The 9,502-nt window shown below is 64.3% G+C and overlaps 1 pseudogene across 1 annotated transcript; it reads left to right on the forward strand.

The window, feature by feature from the left end:
- The first annotated feature begins 2,738 nt into the window (after positions 1-2,738).
- On the forward strand, positions 2,739-7,769 carry LOC311520380 (killer cell lectin-like receptor subfamily B member 1B allele C; annotated as a pseudogene). The gene is made up of 6 exons: positions 2,739-3,062; positions 3,786-3,887; positions 5,037-5,131; positions 5,563-5,700; positions 6,793-6,896; positions 7,568-7,769. The product of its transcript is annotated as a killer cell lectin-like receptor subfamily B member 1B allele C (transcript).
- Positions 7,770-9,502: the final 1,733 nt, after the last annotated feature.

A 9,502-nucleotide genomic window follows, 5' to 3' on the forward strand; every position in this document is an offset into this window, starting at 1 on the left:
CAACCTAGCTGCAATGTCAGCATCCCTAGCAGACACAAATTCAGGACCTCTTCCTTCCTGGGCTTTAGTTATATCCAGAATCAACTCTGGGTCAGTAGAAAAATTTTCAACCGTCATAGGCTGACAGGCTTCTTCTGTCTGCTTTACAGACAGAAAAGAGCTGGAGAAATATTCCCCTTTACCAGACACACAGTTTGGGATCTCATTTCCCTTGTCCCAGCACACAGGGCTGTTCATGGACCATTGCTTGGAGATTGGGGTAGCTCCCTTCCCCCTGACAGACACAGGAACATTTCCTTCACTGTCACAATTCTCCACACAGGTAACAGGTAAGGTGTAGGGATACTCATCTTCCACTAACCTTGCCGCCCCAAATGGCTGATTACACAAAGCCATCAGCCCAGAAGGCTGCCTAGGCTCATCCAAACTCCCTTTGCCTTCCCCTCTGTAGCGGGGTGAGCACCCGCTCCAGCCCCAAAGTGGTTGGAAAAGCCCTGCAGAGGGCTGGGGCTGGGGAAGGGCGTGAAACCCCGGCTGATTGGGGGAGGTGGCGGCAGCTGGGGGCCACGCCCCAATCAGGGCCCAGCTGGCTCTATAAAGGCTGTGAGCCAGGAGACCAGGGAGAGGCTTCCTCTGCCTGTAGAGGGAGAAGGTCCTGGCTGCAAGGTGCTGAGCAGGACACCTAGACTGGAGCAGGGCTGGGGAAGGGCTAGAGGAGCTGGGAGCTCCGGCCTGGAAAGCCCCAGGCTGCCGGCCCGACCACAGGCCGAATAGGTGCAGGATTGCAGGGGGGACAGCCACAGGTAGGCAGAGGCAGCAGGTCCAAACCCAACCTTGCCGGTGATGAGTGGCTCATACTGCAGTCTGCCCCAGGGAGCAGGGCTAGTCGGTGACTGGCAGTAGCCTACGAATGAGGTGGGGATAGTGGGTGGGGGTTCCCCTGGGAGGGGGAGACCCAGAACTGTGGGGTACTGCCAGGGGGCAGCACCCAAGACAAGGGCACCGGGGTCCGGGAGGGACATGGGGGCCGGGGCGGTGAGACACCGGCCTGAAGAGGGCGCTCCAGAGGCTGGAAGCTAATTCCCCGAGATGACCGGCAGGAGGCGCTGCCGGGTGAGGCTGCACTCCATGATACCTCCCTTAACAGATAAACGGCTGTTTCCACAAATAGTGTCTTATGACACCGAGCTACTTTAAGCACATCACTTTTACCTGCGTCAGGCTTCCTTTCCCAAGCTTTACTAGCCAGCAATCCATCACTCAGCAAGACTGTCCCCCTTCCTTCCTCAGTTAGGGCTTTAACCTGATCACCAACTTTAATTTGCTCTAGAGAAACATTTCCCTGAGCCCTATCTAATGCCAGATTCACTTCTGGGATGCCAGATGGACACTCCGAAATTTCTTCCACATACGCACTGCGTCTTTGCACAGATAAACAGCTATCTTCCTCATACAGACATTTGGAGAAACCCTCCATCGGCAAATCCTTGCCCCTAGTAGACACAGGTTCAGGATTATTTCTTTCCTGTGACTGATTTATGTCAACCTGACTGAACAAAGCTTTAATATCATCCCCAGCTGTAGCTGGGCTCCGTACAGGCCTGGCCGGGGGGTGGTGGGTCAGGGCTGTAGCTGGGCCCTGCGCAGGCCCGGGGGGGAGTTTTACGCAGGGTTTCCCTGGGGTTGGCAGTAGCAGTCATGCTCCGTCTGCGCTGGGCCCCGGTGTCTGATTCCCGGCACGTCAGACACGGCCGCCTCAGCCTTGTTTCCAGCCACAGGTCACGGGCCACCGAGCAGCAGAGAGACGCTGGACCACAGCGAGACAGCTGGGACGGGGGCCCTTCGGGGCCTGCCTGTGGGGGCAGGGCCAGACCCGGGGCCGGATCACCAGGGCTGGGGCAGGCACAGGGCCCCGATGGGCCGGGCTGAGCCGGGGCTCCCCGCGCCAGGGCCGGGCCGGGCACAGGGCCCCGATGGGCAGGGCTGAGCCAGGGCTCCCCGTGCCAGGGCCGGGCCGGGCACAGGGCCCCGATGGGCAGGGCTGAGCCGGGGCTCCCCGTGCCAGGTCTGGGCCGGGCACAGGGCCCCGATGGGCAGGGTTGAGCCGGGGCTCCCCGTGCCAGGTCCGGGCCGGGCACAGAGCCCCGATGGGCAGGGCTGAGCCAGGGCTTCCCGCGCCAGGGCTGAGCCGGGGCTCCCCGCACCAGGGCCGGGCTGGGCACAGGGCCCCGATGGGCCGGGCTGAGCTGGGGCTCCCCGCGCCAGGCACAGGGCCCCGATGGGCCAGGCTGAGCTGGGGCTCCCCGCGCCAGGGTCGGGCCGGGCACAGGGCCCCGATGGGCAGGGCTGAGCCGGGGCTCCCCGCGCCAGGGCCGGGCCGGGCACAGGGCCCCGATGGGCAGGGCTGCAGCCAGCTCCCTGCTCACTTTCTCCTGCCCTGCCCCTGTTCCCCTCAGTCCTGGGCACATAGAGGCAAGACAAAGCAGCCTGAGGCCTGTGGCAGTGGTGGCCGGGGTCAGGAAGGCCGCCCACGACACATCTGTCTGTCCTCGCAGGGCCACTGTCATGTGCTCCATGCATGAGCCACCAGCCATGACAGGGAGAAACCAGAGCCCGGCAGGTGTGTACTGCATCACAGAGCAGCCAGGCACCAGCGAGGGGGGCTTTGTCGCCTTCGGGGCCGCTCCGTGTGGGGCTGGACCAATGGCCGTGCCCTGGCAGAGCAGCTGGAGCCCAGCATGGCCAGCCTAGCCGGTTCCCCGTGCCAGGGCTCTGCTGGGAGTCCCTGTCTCCCCTGGCTAGGTCTCTGCTGGGACTGCCCTGTCTCCCCTGGGAGAGCCGCTGGGGCTGTGCCGAGCCGGCTGCCGCCCCCGCGAGTACTCGCCGGCCCAGCTGGCGTCTCTGGGGACGGAAACGTGCAGAGACACTTTCCATTTCACATCACACCAGGCTGCGCGGGGGCGGGGGTGTTGCCGTGGCAGGGAGCATGGATGGAGCCCATGAGACGGCAGAGGGGGTCGTGTACACCGACATCCACTTCCCCCCACCAGCCCCACCGGCAGGTAACGGACCCCCTGCGGCGCTCACACCCCGCCCGCTTCTCAGGGGGCTAGGCCTACGATGAAGGAGCTAGCGGCTTGGGGAGGGGACAGGGCGGAACAGGGGGATCACTAAAGCTGGGGTCCCAGCTAAGGGACCCTCACTCCAGAGACACGAGGACACATGCCCGGGCACGCACACGCAGCCACCCTGCCTGTGAGACCTGCTGCTCTCGGGAGGTCTCGGAGCAGGGGACAAGGCGCTGGGGATCTGACTTCTATTCCCAGCTCTGTGGCCCCTCTCCCTGCCTGGGTTTCTCCATGCTGCCGTGCTGCGGATGCTGAAGTCCTTCTCCCAGAGCCAGGGCACTGATGTCCGTGAAGCTGTGAGCTCCCTGGGCGGGCAGCCAGAGACGGGGAACGGGCAAAACACAGGTTATATCAGAGACTCAACCAAAGGGGACTCCCTGACAGGGCAGGCTGAGCTGGCAGCCCTCCCGCAGCCTGACCCCACCACACTGAGCCCCCTAGAGAGTTCCCCCCACTAGTAATCTGTGTGCTGGGACCCAGGGGAACCCACTGTGCTGAGTGTCCCCCCGCGGTCTCCCCCCCAGCGATTCGTATGCTGGGACCCAGGGAGACCCCACCATGCTGAGGCCTCCCGAAAGCTCCTCCAGTTGTTACCTGGGGGACCCTGCTGTGCTGAGCCCCCCCAGCGGTGATCCCGACGGACTCCCTCTCCTTTAGCCCTGCAGCAGCTGCCCTCATCCCCCTGGCAGCGGGTGGCTCTCGGCCTGGCTCTCCTGTGCATCCTGCTCCTGGCAGCGGTACTCGGCCAGGGCCTGCACCGTGAGTATGGGCAGCGGCCAGTCACTGTCACCCCACGGCCCCTGCAGCACCCGCCCCACATGGCCCTGGGGGGTCAGGATCCTGCTCAGAGCCAGGGCCAGCTGAGTGTTGGGGTGGGGGCTGTGCAAAGGTTCCCAGAGGACTAGCCCCGGGCAAGTAGCCCCAAAGCAGCTGCCTGGCACAGCCAGCTTCTGGTCTCCTCCCTCAGCCCCTCGAGAGGGGGAGCTGCAGCCTCCCCTCTTGCCCCCCCACCCCAGCACGTCTAGGGGATGCTCTCACTAGAGCCTGGCCAGGCTGCTGCCCGGGCTGCAGGGTGGCAGTTGAAATTCAATACGACAAATGCAAAGTCATGCCCAAAGAAAGGAGTCACTTGAACCCTCAGCCAAACCTGCTCAGCACACTGCTGCAGGCAGGAAAGCCAACGAAACGTCCGGCTGCAAAAGACCCCAGCTGGAGACCAGACTGGAGAATTCTCCAGTGTCACCGTATAGATCTGTGGGCTGCCGCGAGCCCCGGGATGCTGGGCACTGCGCGGTCAGAGGGTGTTCAGAAACTAGCAATGAAAACCAGTCACTGCCTGGTGAGATTGCCCTTCGAAGAGACTGAACAGGTGAGCCTGTGCGGGTCAGGGAGGAGAGGCCTGAGGGGGACAAAGGGGCACAGAATAACCCGCCCGGTAGGGATGGGACACTGGGAACTTCTCTTCTCCCTAGCTCATGAAACAGGGACAAGGGCCCAGCCGGGGAGTCAGAGGTAACAAACCTGAAACTGAGACAAGAAAACACCTTTGCCGTGCACCTGGGGAACTCTCTGCCCCATGACACACTGAGCCCAAAAGCTCAGCAGGAACCAAATGAGGATTAAACATTGCATGGCTAACGAGGGCGTCCAGAGCTCCAGCAGAGAGGAGACAGGAGCTTTTAGATGGGCTGTAATACCTGTGATCTCAGGGCCTGAGCCAAGCCCTAACTGGCAGGGTGGGGGAATCTCCCCCATGGGCTAGTTATTCCACAACTGGCCATGCCGTGGTTCCCTGTCCTGTCCTCTGTCGCAGCTGGCACTGGGCAGTGCCAGAGCCAGAGGCCAGGCTAGAGGGGCCCCAGGCTGAGCCAGGCTGGCAGTTCCTGTGTTCATAGTCTGCAACTTTAGGGCAAGTGGGGAGCTGTGCCCCGAAGCTGAGGAGCATGGAAGAGAGCCTCGAACACAGGATGCAGCCGTGGGAGAGGTTCCTGGCAGGTACGCGAGTGGGGCAGGGTCCTGGGAAAGGCTTGGGGAGGGTTTCGCTGCCCCCCAGAGTCAGCCCAGTTCCCAGCCCTGTAGGACTGAGGAGCCCAGAGTCCTTCCCCACTGGCTGTGGGCACCCACCATCTAGGCCTCGTGTCTAGTGCTCCAGCACGCTCACCCCCAGCTCTGCCCTGGCTGCCCATCACCTCCTGCTGCTTCCAGCCCACCAAGCCCTCAACGGCCTGGGAGCCCGAGCGCTGGGAGACGCCCCCGCCGGCTCATCCTAGGAGCTCCGGTCAGCTGGGGGATCCTGGGGTGGGCCCCTCTGTGGCCGAGGCAGAGCTGTACGCACCCCAGGGCTGGGGCAGAGAGGCAGGTCTGGAGCTCCCTCCTGCTCTGGCTGGCCCTGCCGTAGCGTGGGCTGGGCTCTCTCCATACGGGGCGGTGCCAGTTCTGGCCAGCCGGCTGGCTCTGGGACGCTGGGAAGGGCTATTACTTTTCTTCGGCCAAGCAGGCCTGGGCCAAGAGCCAAGAGGATTGTTGCTCCCGAGGCGCCCAGCTTGTCACCATCAGAGCCAACGCCACGCTGGTGAGTGCTCGGGGCCGGGGCCAGGGCAGCTGCACCAGGGGCACGGACTGGGGCACTGTGTGTGCTGCCCAAACCTGCTCCTGGCCCTGCACCCAGCTACACTCCCCTCCCTGGCCATGGCGCTGAATGCCTGGAGGAGCTGGCAAAGGGAGTGCGGGGCCCCGCCCCACGCTTTCCGGGGCAAGGCCTATGGCAGGGAGGAGGGGCCTGGCACTGGGCTGGCGGGTTCTTGGCAGATTTCATTGGTCACCCCGGCACAGAGGATTTTGCCATTGCCAGTGCAATTCCAGCATGTAGACTGAGGGGGCGCCCTTCCCGCGCGGGGTGCATGGTGACGGGAGCTCTCCAGGGACGCTCACGTGCCCCAGAGAGCAGGGTGGGCGCAGTAGGAGGTGCTCTCCCTGCACAATCAGGGGGCGCTGCGCTGCGGGGAGCGTGGGGGTCGCACGCTCCCAGAATTCTGGACATTCCAGCACTTCTGGGAAAGGGGTGACCCCACCCCTGCTGGGGTGACCCCGTGTGCATGGTGCGTGTGGGATCCCGCCAGATGGTGACGCCAGACGGTTTCACGAGCGTGCTGCCCTCACACCCGCTGGGCTGACCTCGCACATCGTGCGTATGCAAGAGCACGCCAGTGGGGGGCGCAGCACCGAGCTGTTCAAAATGCCCCCCCCCATCTGATACCAGGCAAAACCACGTCCGGCTCTGTCCCAGCACTGGCCAGGAGACAAGGCAGCCCAAAAGAGGCGTGGGGCTCTCCGAGGAGGGTGCTGGCCCGGCCAAGCGCCGGAGGGGGGGGCGGGGGGCTGCTAGAGGTGCCGTTCAGACACACGGAGCCCGGCTGGGTTTGGGCCCAAGACCACGGCTGTTCGCCAGGCAGCCGGCTGTTCTGTGCAGGCGGGCACTGCCCAACCTCGCGCCAGTGAGAGCGAGCTGCCCTTGGGACTGCGCCGGTCTGCCCATCCGCACTGCTCTGCCCGCAGCGGCTTGGGCTGCGTGGTGCAGCGTGTGCGAGTGTGTGCACACGTGTGTGAGGATGTGGACGCGTGTGACACGGAGCTGGGACTCACTCGTCAGCTCCTTGTGTGGCAGGCCTTCCTGCAGCGTGTGTCCAAGAGCAACACGTTCCACATCGGGCTGAAGAAGGAACATGCCAGGCTTGACTGGAAGTGGGTGGACGGCTCTGCACTGAACAGGTAAGCCCAGGCCTCAGCCCCACGGCTCTCCCCTCCCAGGGCTCCAGAGAGAACTGCCCACTGGGGCCTCCTCCAGGACCCTGGGGTGCTGGGACGCTCCCACATGCCCCTGCCTCCGATACAGGCAGAGGAGCTGCCCCCAGCCTGCTCTCCCCAGCTCCCCCACCCTCCCTGCCTGCTATGCCGGCTGCACAGAGCTCCCCCCTCACAACCTCCTCCACGCGCGGGGGGGCCGGGAGCAGGGTCTCCAGCCGGCTGTAGCTGATCCCTGGGGGCTCCCCTCACGTCCTGTCATGCCTGAGCTGCAGGAACACGGTAGATTTGTCTGCACTCCCAGGTGCCCCCATCCTACAGCTGGCACCAGCAAGGGGCAGTGCCCGCCTTGCCCATGGCCTCACAGCCAGGCTGCAGCAGAGTCAAGAGACCAGACTAGATGGACCCAGCATTCTCATGACCGAGTGCTCCCAGGTACAATCCCCTTGGACACCCTGCTGCTGGTTCCTGGGGGCCCAGGGGCCCCTGAGCTGCAGTTTCCACCTGGTTTCTGGGGCCCCAGCCCGGCTCTGTCCAAGCCCCTGTGGGGTGGAGGGTTGGGTGCTGCCCCCAGGGATCTCCATGAAGGAGGACCCAGGAGACGTCCTGACGCTGCCTTTTCTGCTCTCTCCGCCCAGGCTCTTCCCAGTGACGCGCTCCACCGCCTCCTACCTGGCTTGTGGGAGGGTGTCGGGCCCTGGGCTGTCGGGCGGGTCGTGCACAGACCCCTGCTGCTGGATCTGTGAGCAGAGTGCCCTCACCTTGCAGTGGGTCCACGGCTCTGCCCCTCCCACTTTCCTGGTGGGGAACACGACCTACACCTGCCTCGATCCCCAGTGAGAGCGGCTGAGGGCCCAGACCCAGGACCCTGCACCTGGTGACCTGCTCCCCTCTGCTCCCGGTGCTCCTGCCCTCCTGGGAGCCCAGTGACCCATGCACCCCCACGCTACCGCCCGCCCCAGGGTCTGGGCTCCCATGAGCCCGTCAGGCCAATGCTCCACTCCGTCCAGTGGCCCCCAGGTCCTGCCCAGGCCTAACCGTCAGAGCAATCACCGGATCAAGCCCCCGCTCCGCCAGAGCCAGATTGTCACTCTCTGGCCCCCCGGCAGCTGCGCTCCTCTGGGGCAGTGCAGACCGCAGAGTCCAGGGCACAGTGTCTGAGCCGGGACCCGGCATGCCCGGGCGAGGGGACCGGCGGTGGCATGAGCTTCTGGAGATCAGGTGAATCCGGAGTCAGAGCCTCTCCGAGGAACTCTGCAACACCTCCCTCTTCGACAAGGCTTTCCCCGACCGAACACCCCGCCCCCCACTGCATCCCCCAACCCCGATTTTATCCCCAAAGGGGAAGGATGCCAGAGGCTCCGTGAAGCCCCCTAAGGACCGTGCTGTCGCTCTAGATTTGATGGGAAGGCACCCAGCTGCAATGGTGATGGGCAGCAGCAGCCGGGGGGCGGGGGGAAGCTGTTTCCCCCACCCCACCTCTGTAAAGCTCACCAATAAACACTTAAAATGTTCCCGTCTCACCTTCTCTTGGGAGCCCGTGTGTCGGGGGAGGGGGACCCCTGCACCCATTCCCTTCAGCGCACCCATACGCAGCCCTCACCAGCACCCAGGGAAGCCGTGCCCCAGCGGCTCACAGCCCAGGCAGAGCCCAGTCGCTCAAGGCCTAGGGTAGCCCCACGGCAGCGCGGAGCATCATTCCCCCACCCACCTCTCAGCAGAGGGTGAGCGACAGAGGGACCCGGGTCGGGGGCTCCTCCCAGGACAGCACAGAGCCGTGCCGTGGCTGAGCCCCCTTCCCAGAACAGGGGAGCCCCAGCTCTTTTCTGGGGTCAGTCCCCGGCTGGCTGGGGCTGATGGGCTCACTGGACTCGCCCCACGCTGCCGGGATGGGCAGCAGCCTGCAGCCGGAGAGGCTCCTGGGTCGCCGACGCGGGGCCGAATCCTGAAGGCCCCGCCTCACTCCTGCAAGGGATGGTTGTCACGGAGTCCCCGGGCGATGCTCTGGAACTGCTCCCCATGAAGCCAGGCAGGACTCTGGGGTAGTCGCCTTTCTGTGAGCAGCCTGTCTTCAGGACACACAGCTCACACAGCTTCCACCTTCCTGGGTCTGACCTCGGAGCATTCAGCCTCCTCTGCCCCTCCGTGCGCTTCCCCCAGCGAGTCCGCTCAGGCGGGGTCCTGGGGAAGCCAGAGGGTCCTGCACCCCAACTCCGCAGTCAGACGGGACTCTCAGCCAGCCAGTAAAACAGAAGGTTTATTAGACGACAGGAACATGGTCTAAAACAGAGCTTGTAGGTGCAGAGAACAGGACCCCTCAGCTGGGTCCATTTTGGGGGGCAGTGAGCCAGACAACCCCATCTGCCCTTCACTCCATGTCCCCCGCCAGCCCCAAACTGAAAACTCCCTCCAGCCCCTCCTCCTCTGGGCTTTGTCCCTTTCCCGGGCCAGGAGGTCATCTGATTCCTTTGTTCTCCAACCCTTCAGCTCTCACCTTGCAGGGGAGAAGGGCCCAGGCCATCAGTTGCCAGGAAACAGGGTGTCGGCCATTCTCTGTGTCCAGACCCCTGCAC

The sequence above is a fragment of the Lepidochelys olivacea genome, assembly GCF_965140295.1.
Source record: "Lepidochelys olivacea isolate rLepOli2 genome assembly, chromosome: 5".
In the NCBI taxonomy this organism is placed as follows: Eukaryota; Metazoa; Chordata; order Testudines; family Cheloniidae; genus Lepidochelys; species Lepidochelys olivacea.